Source organism: Chrysochloris asiatica, unplaced genomic scaffold, assembly GCF_000296735.1.
Source record: "Chrysochloris asiatica unplaced genomic scaffold, ChrAsi1.0 scaffold00039, whole genome shotgun sequence".
Classification (NCBI taxonomy): Eukaryota; Metazoa; Chordata; class Mammalia; order Afrosoricida; family Chrysochloridae; genus Chrysochloris; species Chrysochloris asiatica.
This window is the reverse complement of record NW_006408557.1, coordinates 10439482-10454970: the sequence shown is the minus strand read 5'-3', so window position 1 is coordinate 10454970 and position 15489 is coordinate 10439482. Positions and strand designations below refer to the sequence as shown.

The 15489-nt window shown below is 39.3% G+C and overlaps 1 pseudogene; it reads right to left on the bottom strand.

Annotated features, from left to right (window-relative positions):
- Positions 1-10702: 10702 nt before the first annotated feature.
- Positions 10703-11226, bottom strand: LOC102814683 (annotated as a pseudogene).
- Positions 11227-15489: the final 4263 nt, after the last annotated feature.

Sequence of the window (15489 nt, the reverse complement as noted above, 5' to 3'; positions counted from 1 at the left end):
TGCTTCCGCGAGTGTTGACAGTTGATCCAAGAAGAATGAAGTCCTTGACAACTTCAATCTTTTCTCCATTGATAAGAATGCTGTTTATTGGTCCATTTTAATTAGTTGAGCACAAATTCCATAGCCCAGTTAACACATTTTCACAGCGCAGAGTAAGTAAGATCTATTTGAAGATGGGACAAGAAGCAAACATCTGAAACTGTCCTTGAAGGACTTTAGAAAGGTATGTTCTAATCTTGATGTGAGGACTTGACATTCTTTGACTCCCATTACCATGTAAGAGCAGTTATATTTGCAGTTTCTACATTAGAGAAAGCCTAAGAATTTACCCCTAAAAGCGTGAGCTTAAAATACAAGACTGCCATACTGCATTGGTTGTTGATGGTAGATCTTACAAAGGCTTTATGAAAATGCTGGCTAGAAACCCCTTCCCACAGATCTAATATGGACTGTTGAGGCTTAAGATTCTCTATAATCGCTGGAGAAGGATGTCATGCTGGGTAGGGTGGAGGGTCAGAGAAAAAGAGGAAGACCCCCCAATGAGATGGATCAGCCAGGTGGCATCATTGATGGACTCAAGTGTGGCAGTGGTAGTGAGGTTGGCCCAGGATCAAGCATTGTTTCGTTCTGCTGTGCATGGGGTCACTATGAGTCGGTTCCGACTCGATGGCACCTGACAACAACAACAACATTATATTCTCTAATTATATGTTCTAATTAGGTCAATTTATAGCATGATGCCATATTTAAAATAGGGGTGTTTCCCCTCCCCCCATGTTATAGTTTATACTGTATGTCAAACATGAAGGAAGAAGACATGAACTCAGAACTAAGATTAGTCTATTCAGATTTGATATTTTTCTTGACAAAACAAACTTTTGCTCATCTGTCACATTTACCTGCTGATCAAGCTTTAGGAACAATTTGGCTATGTTGTGGGTTTTGAGATGATCGTTCTCTTCAAGTGCCAATGTTTCCAAATAGCTTTCTTGTCATTTCACATGCTTTTGTGATGGAGTGCTATTTTGTTAATAATCATTTTGACTTGGATCCTCGCATTTGTTTATGTATATTTTCAGGAGGTGTGCTGACAGCTAAATCCTGGATGATACTAATAAGCTGATCACTGCAGAGGTTAAAAAAAAAAAACAAAAAAACGAAAACCCATGGAAACTAAATAACATCCTTCTTAAAAACTACTGGGTAGAAGAACAAATAAAAAGTGAAATTTTTTAATTTCTAGAAACAAATAAGAATGAAAATACAGAATACCGAAACCTTTGGAACACAACAAAAACAGTGCTGTGAGGACAATTCATTGCAATAAATGCACATATCCAAAAAGAAGAAAAAAAACAAAATCAACACCGCCAAGATTTCGAAAAAGACCAGTAAAGCAAACCTACAATAACCAGAAGAAAACAAATCATAAAGATCAGAGCAGAATTAAATAAGATAAAAAACAGAAACACTATAGAAAGAATCAATGACGCAAGAAGCTGGTTCTTTGAAAGGATTAATAAAATTGACTAACCATTGGCAAACCTAACAAAGGAAAAGAGGGGGAAGACACAAATAACATACATAACAAACCATAGGGTGACATCACAACAGAATCAATGGATTTAAAAAGGATAATAACAGACTATTATGAAGAGTTGTACTCCAACAAATTTGAAAATCTAGAGAAAAAGAATACATTTTTAGAAAACACGACCTACCTGAATGTACACAGAGTAAAGTAGAAAACTTGTACAGATCTATAACAGAAGAAGATATTTATCAGGCCATCAAAAACTCCCAATTCAAAAATCTCTAGGCCCAGATGGCTTCACTGGTGAATATTACCAAACTTCCAGAGAAAAGCTGGCACCAATTCTACTCAAACAATCCCAAAATATAGAAAAGGATGGAAAACTTCCTAATACACTTTATGAAGCAAACATAATCCTCATACCAAAACTAGGGAAGGACATCAATCAAAAAAGAAAATTACAGACCAATATCCCTCAAGAACATAGATATAAATATTCTCAGCAAAATCATATCCAATTGAAACATTTAAGAATAAATCTAACCAGGGAAACAAAGGACCTATGCAAAGAAAATTACAAAACACTACCACAAAAACCAAGAGATTTGCTGAAATGAAAGAACATACCATGCTTGTGGATAGGAAGACTTAATTAACAATGTGAAAATGTCAGTTCTACCCAAAGCAATCTACAGATATAATGCAATCCCAATCCAGAGTCCAACAACATTCTTTAGAGAGATGGAAAAAATGATTATGAACTTTATGTGGAAGGGAAAGAGACCTTAGACAGGCAAAACACTACTTAAGAAGAACAAAGTTGGAGGCCACTCACTCCCTGATTTCAAAATTTACTACATGGCCACAGTGGTCAAAGCAGCCTGGTATTGGCACAATGAAAAATACATAGATCAATGGACCCGAATTGAGAACCCAGAAGTGAATCTATTCACATATAGTCAACTGATTGACAAAGGGACAAAATACATTAAATGGGGAATAGATAGTCTCTTTAACAAATGGTTCTGGCAAAACTGGAAATCAATTTGCAAAAGAATGGAAAAAGACCCATATCTCACACCATATACCAAAAGTAACTCAACATGGATTAAAGACCTAACTGTAAATCCCAGAACTATAAAGTTCATGAATGAAAAAACAGGGACAAACTTAAGCGCTCTAATACATGACATACATAGACAATCAAACATTGCAAAAACTAAACACACAAACCCTAGAGGACAAAATAGATGCCTGGTATATACTAAAAATTAGAAATCTATATGCATCAAAAGATTTCACCAAAAGAGTATAAAGGGATCCCACATACTGGGAACAAATTTTTTCAGTGACGTTAGAAAATGAACAAATCTCTAAAATATATAGAAACTACAATACCGCTAAAAGACAAAAACAAACAAACAAACCAAAAAAACTTCAATACCTCTAAAAAAGACAAAATAATCCAACATAAAAATGGGCACACAACATGGAAATGATACTTTACCGACGAAGACATTCAGGCAGTCAACAAAGATATGAAGAAATATTCACTATCGTTTCCCATGAGAGAGATACAATTCCAAACAACATGAGATATCATCTCACGTGAGCATTAACAACATTGGAATTCAAAAAAGTAGAGGATAACAAATGCCAGCAAGGGTGTGGAGAGACTGGGACTACAATGTTGAGGGGATTGTAAAGTGATTAAAACACTCTGAAAGCAGTATGGTGTTCCTCAGAAAGTTGGAAATAGAAATACCTTATGATCCAGCAATTCCTTTACATGGTATATATCCACAAGAAATACGAGCTAGAACACTAGCAGATATATGCATACCAATGCTCACTGCAGCACTATTTACAATAACAAAAATATGGAGACAGCTTAAGTATCCTCCAATGGAAGAATGGATAAATAAATTTTGGTGCATATACACAATGGAATACTATGCTACTTTGAAGAACAATAATGAAACTACAAAACACCTCATAACATGGATGAAACTTGAGGACATTGTGCTGAGTGAAATTAGGCACAAAAGGACAAATTGTATGAGACCATTATTGTAAAAGCTTAAGAAAAGATTTCTATACTAAAAGAAAAAATATTTGGTAGTTACTTGGGGTGGGAGGGAGGGGACAGTAATTCACAGGGTAGGAGATAGACACACCATAGCCCAGGTGACAGGTGATGGGGAGGAAATATACAAGGAGAGAATGAACAATTAAGGGAGTAGATGAACAAGGAAGATAGGAGAAGACTTAAGGAGGTGTGCATGGGCTAAATGGGATAGAGGCAAATAGTGGTATACATAACCTTGAAACAATAAGGCTGTATGATACAGGCATTAAAGCATAGTCTAAATGGGTAAAGGAGGGAAAGTAATGTTAAGGTGCTTGACTGTCTTTTGGATATTGGTTTCCCCTACCTACTATTGTAAAATAGGCATTTAAGTGGGATAGAAAAGAATAGTAGGAAATAGTATTACAGAAAGCTGGTAAACCCATCTTCAGCCTATAGCAGATTGAATTAGCTAAATGGGGTACTAGAATTTGCCCATGGAAATAGGCTTTTTGTTAAGCTTCTGTGGAGTAGGTAGAATCCTGAGCCCTACTCAGAATCTTCTGAGGTGGGACACTCCCACTTGAAAAGATACACAAAACAACCCGAAATGGCTAGAGGAAAAGAAGATACCTTTTTAAAGAAAGACCAGCAGAAAAAAAGAATAGAAAAGATGCAGACTTTTTGACTGTTACATGATCAAGTAAGCTGCTTGCCTTGGAGCCATCATGGCAAGAAAAGTCAGCCTATCAGAGTAAATCCCCTTCTAAGACTGAAACTCAAAGGGAATACATGAGCAGTCTTGTATGCTCACTGGTGATGGCCCTGGTCAACTTGTGAGTGGAACTGGGGGGAAATGCAGTAATGAAGACATAAACTGAGTTCAGCTATGTTCCGTAAGCACCCATTGACCTTGAAATGAGAGAGAAAAGGAGGAAGGACTGGCTTGTTTGAGGCTCAGGGAGATGTGTGAACTCCAGAGCCTATGGACACTGTGAGTACCTAGCCACTAGGGGCTAGAGGTAAGTTTGAAGGAGCCAGTTTGTCTGAAGGCAGATGAGAACTCCTAAACCTGCAGGTAGTACCCACGTGATCTAGCTAGGATGGCTTGCTGACTAGAATTTGTCCAGATGAAGCTAAAAACATTTGATATGGGGAACAAGTGTAAATTGGTACAGTTTGATGAACTGTACCTTTGCGTATAGATGTAGTTGCTCAAAATTCCAACCAAAAGGGAAGGATTCTTCATATCAAGGATCAAGCTTGACTCCTCAGTACACTGGGTTGGTAGGTAAAGGCAACTTAGACATTGGATATAAAAAATGAGGCACTATAAAGGCACGACGTAACTGATTTTCAAGCTTCTATGAGTGTGCTTATTTTCAGAATGAGTGGGGTAAGGTAGAATCCCCAATGAGTAGATTTTCTCTTGTCAAGATGGGTCTGGGGAAAGGGGATAAGGATAGGAGTTCGTGATTCAATTGTAATTGCTATCACGACTAATTGTGGTTATCACGAGTGTAAATGTAGAAGATATGTAATTAAAAGGGGGAACAGTTCATGTTTCATTTCAGAAACAGAGGACTTTAAGACCATCAAGAGGGAAGAGCATGAGTGGAGCTGAAAATGAAGAGGACTTGAATACTGATGAAGATCAAAGACCACTGCCTTCAGTATGGATTGCAATCAATGTAAAGAAAACATAAATTTTCACAAACTGGGTCAACAAGGAATATCATGATAAATGGAGAAAAGATTGAAGTTGTCAAAGATTTCATTTTGCTTGGATCCATAGTCAACACTCATGGAAACAGCAGTAAAGACCTCTTAAAAGTGTTCAAGAGCAAGATGTCATTTTGAGGACTAAGGTGCACTTTGATCCAAGCCATGGAATTTTCAGCAGCCTCATATGCATACGAAAGTTGGAACAAATAAGGGAAACCATAAGAGAACTGATGCATCTGAATTATGGTGTTATGAAGAATATTGGAAGTACCATGGACTTCTAGAAGAACAAACAAATCTGTGTTGGAAGAAGGACAGCCAGAATACTTCCTAGAAGCTATAATGGAGGAATTTTTGTACTTTGAAAAGGAGGAGCACATCATACTTGGTAAAATGGAGGGTCAGTGAAAAAGATGAACACCCCCAGCACAGTGGCGGCAGCAGGAACGTACTAAAGTGTTAACAACAATTGTGAGAATGGTGCAGGACTAGTCAGTGTTTCATTCCGTCATGCATAGGGTTACTATGAGTTGGAATTGACTCCACAGTACCTAACAATAGCAACAACATGGTATTGTAGGAATAGTTTTAAAATTTAGCTTCATGTGTGTGGGTGTATAACAAATTCAGGGGCACAAGCATAAGGAAAAACCTTTGCCCAGTAAAGATCTCAAGGATTGCAAGCAGTCACCAGAAACTTTGAGTCTCACAGAAAGAATGAATATGATTAGAATGCTGATTTAGACTATTAGACTCTGCAACTGTGAGGAATGTCTAGTCTTTAAAGCCACTGGGGGTATTTTTACTAAAGCAACATTAGACTAACCAAAACAATACCCAAATCTTCATTGTTCTACCTTAAATGTATAAGATGAGGTGGATGAGCGTTTATAACAGACTATCACATTAAGAAGTATTTGTCTGGAAGATTCTGACTCTTATAGAAAGAACATAGAAAATTAAGACAGTCCCAATAACATGCTCCCTCTGACACCCTGCCAGATGTGAAAAACACAGATTATTATTTTTGATACTCATACCAAGATATTCCTACCTTGGATATCATTGTTGTTAAGTGTTGTCGAGTTGGTGCTGACTCATAGTGATCCTGTATAGGGTTTTCGAAGAACTGGATGGTGAGTTTGAACTGCCAACCCTATGGTTCAACCTTGAGGTTGAGTGCTTTTTCTGACACCACACCAGGACTCTATTTGGATATCATAATACATTGTTTATGTGATCAGAAATTAATTGAAACATTTTATTAATTAAAGGAGAAGTAAGCTATTTCTAGGACAAGAATGTTCTTTCCTATATAGCCAGTTATTTAATCTTTACTTATCTGACCCACTTGCCCCTTTGCCAAAATGCCTGCTGCATTTTCAACATCGACTCTTTTTTATAAGGAGGTCATGTCACAAGCTTCCACCTTGGTGTGGGATCCTGGGGGTGGTGAAAATTGGAGCATGCCTCTCACTGAGGGTGTAAAGTGGGAAGGGTCTGCTATTATTAAGTCCAGAAAGGGTCTTTTTTGCTTCAGAAAAAAGCCTGGCAACATTAGGGGGCAAAAAAGCTTTTTTTCCCCCACAAATCCTCAGGGACTGCATTATGCTCCTAAGATGAGAGAGAGAGGTGAGTAGTTTGATCAATATCCCTAAGAAATGACCGTGGGGCTAAGTGCACATGCAGGGTCTCAATAACAGGGCTCCTTCCCTCGACCCTGCAGAGCATTTGCATCAAATCTCCTGTCAACAGCTTGAACCAGTGAGGGATGCACATTAGTGCCATCATCTTCTCCTCCCTGTAAAGAATGCCACTCATTTGTCACCCATGTCGAGGGCTGCTTATGGACCCCTAGAAGCAGTTATTTCTAGAGCCTGCTTTCAAGGAAGTCTGAATCTCTCTATTTCAAGCAGCAGGAAAAGCAAACCCTGCAGCCATTTAGAAGACGAGTGCAGAATGCTGGTAAGAAAACTCAAAACAAGGAACTTCTCTTAATCAAGGGAAATTTCTTTACTGATTTTTTAAAAGAATTTCTGGATATAGCCCAAGTATAGATTTATGTCCTATACCAGCTAGCCTATAATTTTTTACCATCTAGAAATAATCTGTACCATTCCAACACCACCCCCACAAAGATTCATAAGCACATGGTTGTTGTTGTTAAGTGCCGTGGAGTCAGTTCCAACTCATAGCAACCCTGTATAAGGTTTCAAAGGCTTTAAATCTTCACAGGAACAGAAAGCATCATCTTTCTCTCATGAAGCAGTTGGTGGGCTCAAACCACCAACTTTGTGGTTTGCAGTCCAGTGCTTATCGTATTAAGTGAATAGTCCACCCTCTCTTCAGTTTAATGCAAATGCACATAGGAGTTTCTTTATTTACAGAAATAGCATTGTATAAAGCACATTCTATAACTTCCTTTTTAACTATGCAATATGTGATGGGTAACCCTCCTTCCAGTTTATCCTTTTGAATAAAACCAGAAACCCAAATCCACTACCCTTGAGTTGATTTTGATTCCTAGTGACATTGTATTGGGCTTCCAAGGCTGTAAATCATCATAGGAGCAGAAAGACTCATCTTTCTCTCATGAAGCAGCTGGTGGGTTTGAACTGCTGCCCTTGTGGTTATCCTACAGTGCTCTCAGGGGTCCTTTCCTTTTGAATAGTTGCATACTATTTCTTAGCATAAACCAGTTACCATGTAGTCAATTAAAACTCTGCTTCAGAGAGTTTTCAATAGCTTCTTTTTCTTAAAGAGATCACCAGGACTTTCTGCTGAGGTGCCTTTAGTGGACTCAATTACTCAGCCCAGCTGTGACATTTAGGTAATTTCCAATGTTGGGTTAAACTGTAATGAACAACATTATACTTAAATCCTTGCATACCAGTGCTTTTATTTCTGTTTCTTAGATTTTTATTTAAGGAGCTCTGGTAGCGTAGTGGTTACGAATCGGGCTGCAAACCGCAAGGTCAGCAGTTCGAAACTACCAGCTGTTCCGAGGGAGAAAGGTGAGGCTTTCTGCTCCCGTAAAGATTTACAGCCGCGGAAACCCTATACAGGGTCGCTATGTGTCGGAACCAACTCGACGGCACTTAACAACAACAACAACAAGATTTTTATTTCTTAAATTACTAAAAATAGAATTACTAAGTCAGAGAGTATATGTAATTTTAGCCTTAATAGACTCCTTGATCCATTTAAAATTCTATAAAGTCAGTTTGGAGCTAGATAAGAAAATGGAGCTAGGATCCATGTCTTCTCAAGTTTGTATAAGGGAACTTATCAAATTTTTATCTATCAGCCTAAGGAAAAAAAAGCATCCAAAAGGATGAGGGAAGCTAGGCAAAAGGCATAACTTCAGTTCTCATAAAATGAGCCATTTTTGGTCTCGTGCCTTCCATTCAGCTTGTCTACCCTGCATATCCCATACTTCGTTCCAAGATAGCATTCCAGAGAATTATCTGCTTTTAAAGATATTTCTCAAAATAATAACAAAAATGCATCAAAATACATCATAAATTTCCCTTGTATAGTAGGCATATAAAGAGGAGCGTTTGGTTGGAATCTAGCTGCATATTCCACATAAAGCCTTAAGGTCTTGAATTCAAGCCATTATGACTCTCATTGCCTCACCTTTGAATTGGATTGATAATATTGACTGGGGTGTTGTTGTTGATGATAAGTACCATCGAGTTGGTTCCGACTCATAGTGACCCTATACAGTGTTTCTGAGGAGTGGCTGGTGAGTTTGAACTATCAACCTTGCAGATCAAACTGACCTTGCAGTCCAGTACTTATCCTACAGTGCCACACCAAGATTCAAACATGGTTCCTAGTGATTGTCACTCCTGGTAGTCACGTCCTTGTTATATCCCTCCTAGTCTGATTCAATGGTGATCTATACCCGACCCACAGGACATGTGTGTATCATCCAAGACTAGGTCTCAAAGGTATTGCAGCTTCTGATTGAACTTTGGAGAAAGTCAGCCACCATGCTGTGAGGAGACACAAGCAGTGCTGTGAAGACCAACAGCCATGTGAGGAAGCCATCTTGAAAGTGGATCCTCCAGCCTCAATCAAGCCTTCAGTTGATGGCAGCGCTACCGACATCTGACTTTAGTTTCACAAGAGAAATCAAGCCAGAACCACTCAAGCAGGTCACTACTGAATTTCTCACCCATACAGACAAAGATATAAATAAATGACTATTGTTTCAAGCCAATATAATTTGGGGAGACTTGTTAAAAAAAAAAAATCATAGTTAACTGTGACATTTGTCTAATGAATGTTTTCAAGATGAGATGAAGCCAACATGCAGAAGCCATTTACATTAAAAAATACTAATGGTGGTTTAAATTACATAAAGGGGGAAATAATCATAGACCCTAATCCTCTAAACTCTAACCACACTATTTCATGGAAAAAAGTGATATGCCAGGGAGCCAGAGCCCTGGGTTCTTTCTACCTATGTCTCAGAAGAGGCTTGGGATCCAGGGCAGATCATTCAACATTCAAACATTTTCTTCATTCACAGATTTGTAAATCATAGTACTTTCCATACGAAGTTGATGTTAGGGCCAAATAGATATTCAAGCACTGTGAAACCTAGACAAAACTCTAAAAATATATCTTCCAGTTTCTATTGCTGCACAACAAATCACCCTCAAACTTTGTGGCTTATAACATAACACAGTAATTTTATGAGTCTCTCTCAAAGTTTAAGGTATGACAGAGACCAGGCAGGCTCTTTTCTCCTAGGCTTTTCACAAGGGTATTATGAGATAGTAGTTGGAACTGGAGTCATCTCGGAGATTCACTTGCTCACTTTCATGTCTGCTGATTGGTTCTGTCTATTTGCTAAGAACTCAGCTTGGGCCATCAACTGGAACACCTACACATGCCTTTATGTGTAGTGTGGGTTTCCCCCACAATGCAAGAATTGACATCCCCAAAAAAAGAGTCCCAGGAGATACCCAATCAGATGCTTCATAGCTTTTTCTAATCCAGTCTCAGAAGTCACACAGTGTCACTTCCACTTCATTTTATTTATGGAAGCAGTTTCAAAGGCCTATTCAATTTTAAGGGGGGGTTCCACACACCTCATTTCTCAATGAGGGGAGTATCAAAATTTTTGCAGAAACTTTGTAAATCCTATCCCTAGTGGTACTTGTATCACTTTTTTTTTTTTTTTTTTTCTGTAAAAGGAAGCTTTATTGTTTTCATTTGGTCCATGGCTTGGGAGAAGAGGGGCTCCAGGGTGTTGACTATGCTGCCTCTGTGGCTGGAGAGCAAGGTTCAGGCAGAAGGTCTGCAGAGAGCAGGGGAAGGCTGAAGGCCCCTCACAGGTTACGGGGCTCCAGAGGCTCTTCCTAGTCATGCTTGGGAGTGAGCCTCTGGAAGAGATATTCGCCCAACCCTGCTTGGGCACTGGCCATTCTATGGAGGTTGGTCAAGTGGTCACCCATCTTCTTGATAATTTTCACCTCCTTGTCGAGGAAATGGTTCTCCAGAAAGTCACAGAGGTGGGGGTCTGTGTGGGTAGTACCATGGCATGAAGATCCAGATGAGACTGGTTCAGGTTCGTCTCCAGGGCCAGGGCAGCTTCCATGGCATTCAGTGTTCTTCCCCACTCATCTTGGGACGGCTTCTGCATGTCCTGGAGGAGTGCACGACCACCACGCTGTTTTTGCAGTTTCAAGAGACGCTCAGCACCCTCCTGCTTCTCCTTAGCCAACTCACAGAATTGTCCCACACCTTCCAAGGCTACATCATCACAATCGAAATAGAAGCCCAGAGAGAGGTAGGTGTAAGAGGCCCACAGATGCAGATTAACCAGACAGTTGACACCGGCCTCAGCTTCAGCGTAATAATTCTGACAGATCTGAGAGCTCATGGTTGGTCGAAGTTTTGGAGCTAACCACTCACACACAAAAAGAGTGCTTAGCTGGTCCCAATAACAGGGAATGGTCAAGAAGATGGTCCCGGAGAAGAGAATTGTGCCTAAAGAGTTAGAGGTGGTCTGAGTCTGGAGGTGGGGGAGTCCGCTGATCTGTTCCGTCCAAACACTGTTGAAGTAAGACACAGATCCACGGGATGGCAGTGCGAACTTCAGTACTTGTATAAAATTTAAAGTCAGTATTCTTTCACATCTTGTAGATGAATCCGGTGGATATAAAAGAAACTCAAAATAATCATGATAATTGGTAAATCCTCATCTTGAGAGTGACTTGATTGAATAGCTCATTTAATCTTAACAACAGGTACTTAGTTGCAAACAACAAGATCTGTTTTAGCTAGCTGGACCAGATAAATAATTTACTAAATGCTCTTGACTATTTCACTGACTCACAACAGTCACACAATCAAGCTTTGGGTTAAAATAGCTAGGAACAACAAACAAATTGCCCTCCCTGCCAGACAACTCCAAGTGCAGCTCACATAACAGATCTGCATCTTCATCATGCCTCTGCATACCCCTCACCAAAGGAGCTCTGGTAGCATAGTGGTTATGAGTCAGGCTGCTATCCTCAAGGTCAGCAGTTCGAAACTACCAGCCATTCTGTGGAAGAAAGATGAGGCTTTCTGGTCCTGTAAAGATGTACAGGGTCAGAAACCCTATGCAGGGTCTCTGTGAGTCAGAACCGATCCTACAAGCACACTACCATCACCACCACCCCTCATCAACATTGGTTCCACCTAGCACCGCCTCCTTCATGTTGCTCTTACAGATCCACATTTCATTGGGTGGATTGTTGTCTGGGAACTTCGTACTGGAGTTGTGCAGTAGCTTGGCTTTGCATGGAAGATGTGGATCTAAAAGCTCAACATATTTTTTTCACTCCCTTACAGCAGAGCCTGGCTGCAAGGGAAGTTGAAAAAGTAAGTTTCTAGATTCTACCCTAGGGAGGTCACCAGTCATCTGTCACTTTGTAGTACTCTGGCGGCTTGCATGTTGCTGTGATGCTGGAAGCTATGCCACTGACATTTTGAATACCAGCAGGGTCACTCATGGTAGATAGGTTTCAGCTGAGCTTCCAGACTAAGACAGACTATGAAGAAGGAGAGGCGGACTACTTCCAAATGTTTAGCCAAGAATAGTAGTGGAACACTGTCAGACAGCACCACAATATTGAATATTGAAATATGATGAATAGCACCAGAATACTGTCAGGTATAGCACCAGAAGATGAGCACCTCAGGTTGAAAGGCATTGAAAATATGACTAGAAAAGAACTGCCTCCTTAAAGTAGAGTTCACTGTGATGACATGAATGGAATAAAGCTTTCAGGACCTTCATTTGCTGATGGGGCACAACTCAAACTAAGGAGAAACAGCTGCAAACATCCATTCAAAATTAGAACATGGAATGTACAAAATATTAATCTAGTTAAATTGAAAGTTGTCAAAAATGAAATGGAATCCATAAAGATCTATATTGTAGGCATTAGTGAGTTGACATGGTCATTTTGAATCTGATAATCACATGCTTTGCTATGTCAGGAAAGACAAATTGAAAAGGAATGGTGTTGCATTCATGGTCAAAAAGAACACTTCAAGATCTATCATGAAGTACAAAGCTGTCTGTGACAGAATGATATCCAGATGCCTACATGGAAGACCAGTTATTCAAATTTATATAACAACCACTAAAGCCAGTGATGATGAAATTGATGAATTTTACTAATGTCTTCAGTCTGAAATTGATCAAACGTGCCATCAAGATCTATTGATAATTACTGGTGATCAGACTGCTGCTGTTGTTAAGTGCTGTTGAGTCGGTTCTGACCCACAGCGACACTGTATAGGGTTTCCAAGGAGTGACTGGTAAACTTGAATGACTGACCTTGCAGTTCAAATGGCCCTTGCAGTCCCATGTATTAACCCATAATGCCACACCCAGCTTTGGTGATAGAAATGATGCTGGAGATCACATGATAGAATTTTGCAAGAACAAAGACTTATTCATTACAAATGTCTTTTTAAAACAACATAAAAGATGGCTATCCACATGAAGTTCACCAGATGGAATACAGTAAACAAAGTGACTACATCTGTGGGAAAAGACAGTGGAAAAGTTTAATATCATCAGCCACTACAAGGTCAAGAGCATCAGTTGCTCATATGTAGGTGAGAGCCAAAATATGACCTTGAACATATCCTATCTGAATTTAGAGATTATCTCAAGAACAGATTTGAGGTATTCAACACTAAGGAGTAAAAACCAGAAGACTTGTGGGATGACATCAAGAACATCATTCATGAAGAAAGCAGTAGGTCATTTTAAAAGACAGGGAAAAAAAGAAAAGCCAAAAATGATTGTCAGAAGAGACTCTGAAATTTGTTCTTAAGCCAAAAGAATTGAGGGAAAAATTCAAGCCTCGACTTGCAATCTTGAAGAACTTTATGGACAAAATTTGAATGATGCAGGAAGTATCAAAAGAAGAAGGACGAAATAGACAGCCACTGTGCCCCTCAAATATGGTAGATGTTCAGCGATTTCAAAAGGTAGTATATGATCAAGAATCGATTTTACTGAAGGAAGAAGTCCAAGGTGCACTGAAGACCTTGGCAAAAAACTAGGTTCCAGAAATTGACTGAATACAAATCGAAATGTTTCAACAAAGTGATGAAACACTGTAGGCACTGACTTGTCTATGCCAAGAAATTTGGAAGATAATTACCTGGCCAACCAATTGGAAGAGATCCATATTTGTGTTCATTCCAAAGAAGTGCTGAAATCATTCAGTATTCTAGCAGAACACTGAAATAATTGAACAATATTATTAATATCACATGCAAATAAAATTTTTCTGAAGAGGATTCAAATACAGTGGCTACTGTACATCGATAGGGAACTGTCAGAAATTCAAGCTGGATTTAGGACATGGTACTAGGAGTCCTGGTGTGATGCTGTGGGTTAATGCTCTGGACTGCAAGGTCAGTTTGAGCCTCAAGGTTAGCAGTTGAAGCTCACAAGCTGCTCCTCAGAAACCCTATGCAGGGTTGCTATGGGTCATAACCAACTCGACAGCACTTAACAACAACAGCTAGGAGTCCTGGTGTGGTGTTGTGGGTTAATGTACTAGACTGCAAAGCTGGTTTCAACTGCAAGGCCGGCGGTTCAAGTTCACCAGCTGTTCCTCAGAATCTTTATATAGGGTTGCTCTGGGCTGAAACCGACTCAACAGCACTTAACAACAACAACTAGATATATAATTGCTAATATCAGATGGATCTTGGCTGAAAGCAGAGAACAAGTGAAAGATGTTTACTTGTGGTTCCTTGTGTGGAACATGACAAACTATGGATAACATTGCGAAGAATGTGTATTCTAGAACACTTAATTTTGCTCATGAGGAACCTGTACATAGACCAAGAGGAAGTTATTCAACAGAACAAGGGGATAGTGAATGAATTAAAAGCAGGAAAGGTGTGCTTCATAGTTATATTTTTCACCATTGTTGTTCAATCTGCATGTTGAACAAATAATTCAAGAAGTTGGAGTACACGAAGAAGAACGTGTCATCAAGATTGGAGGAAGTCTGATTAACAACCAGCAATATGCAGATGATAAAACCTTGCTTGCTGAAAGTGAAGAGAACTTGAACATGCTTACTGATGAAGATCAAATACTGCATTCTTCAGTGTGAATTGAACCTCAAAGTAAAGAACACAAAAATCTCCACAACTGGGCCAATAAATAGCATTATGATAAATGGAGAAAAGATGGAAGTTGTCAAAGACTTCATTTTCTTAGATCCACAATCAACACTCATGTAAGCAGCAGCTAAGAAATCAAATGATGTATTAATCGCATTAGGCAAATCTGCCTCACAAGACATCTTTAAAGTGTGTAAGAGCAAAGAACTAATGGGAACCTGACCCAAATCATGGTATTTTCAGTGGCCTTATACGCATACGAAAGTTGGACAATGTAAAACAAAGACCACTGAAGAATAGATACATCTGAGTTTCAGTTTCGGAGAGAATATTAAAAGTACCATGGACTGCCAGAATAGCAAACAAATCTGTTTTGTAACAAGTAATGCCAGAATGCCCTTTAGAACCAGGATGGTGACACTTGGTGTCTCAAACTTCAGACGTGTTATCAAGAGGTGAAGAACACCATGCTTGGTAAAGTGGAAGAGCAACAAAA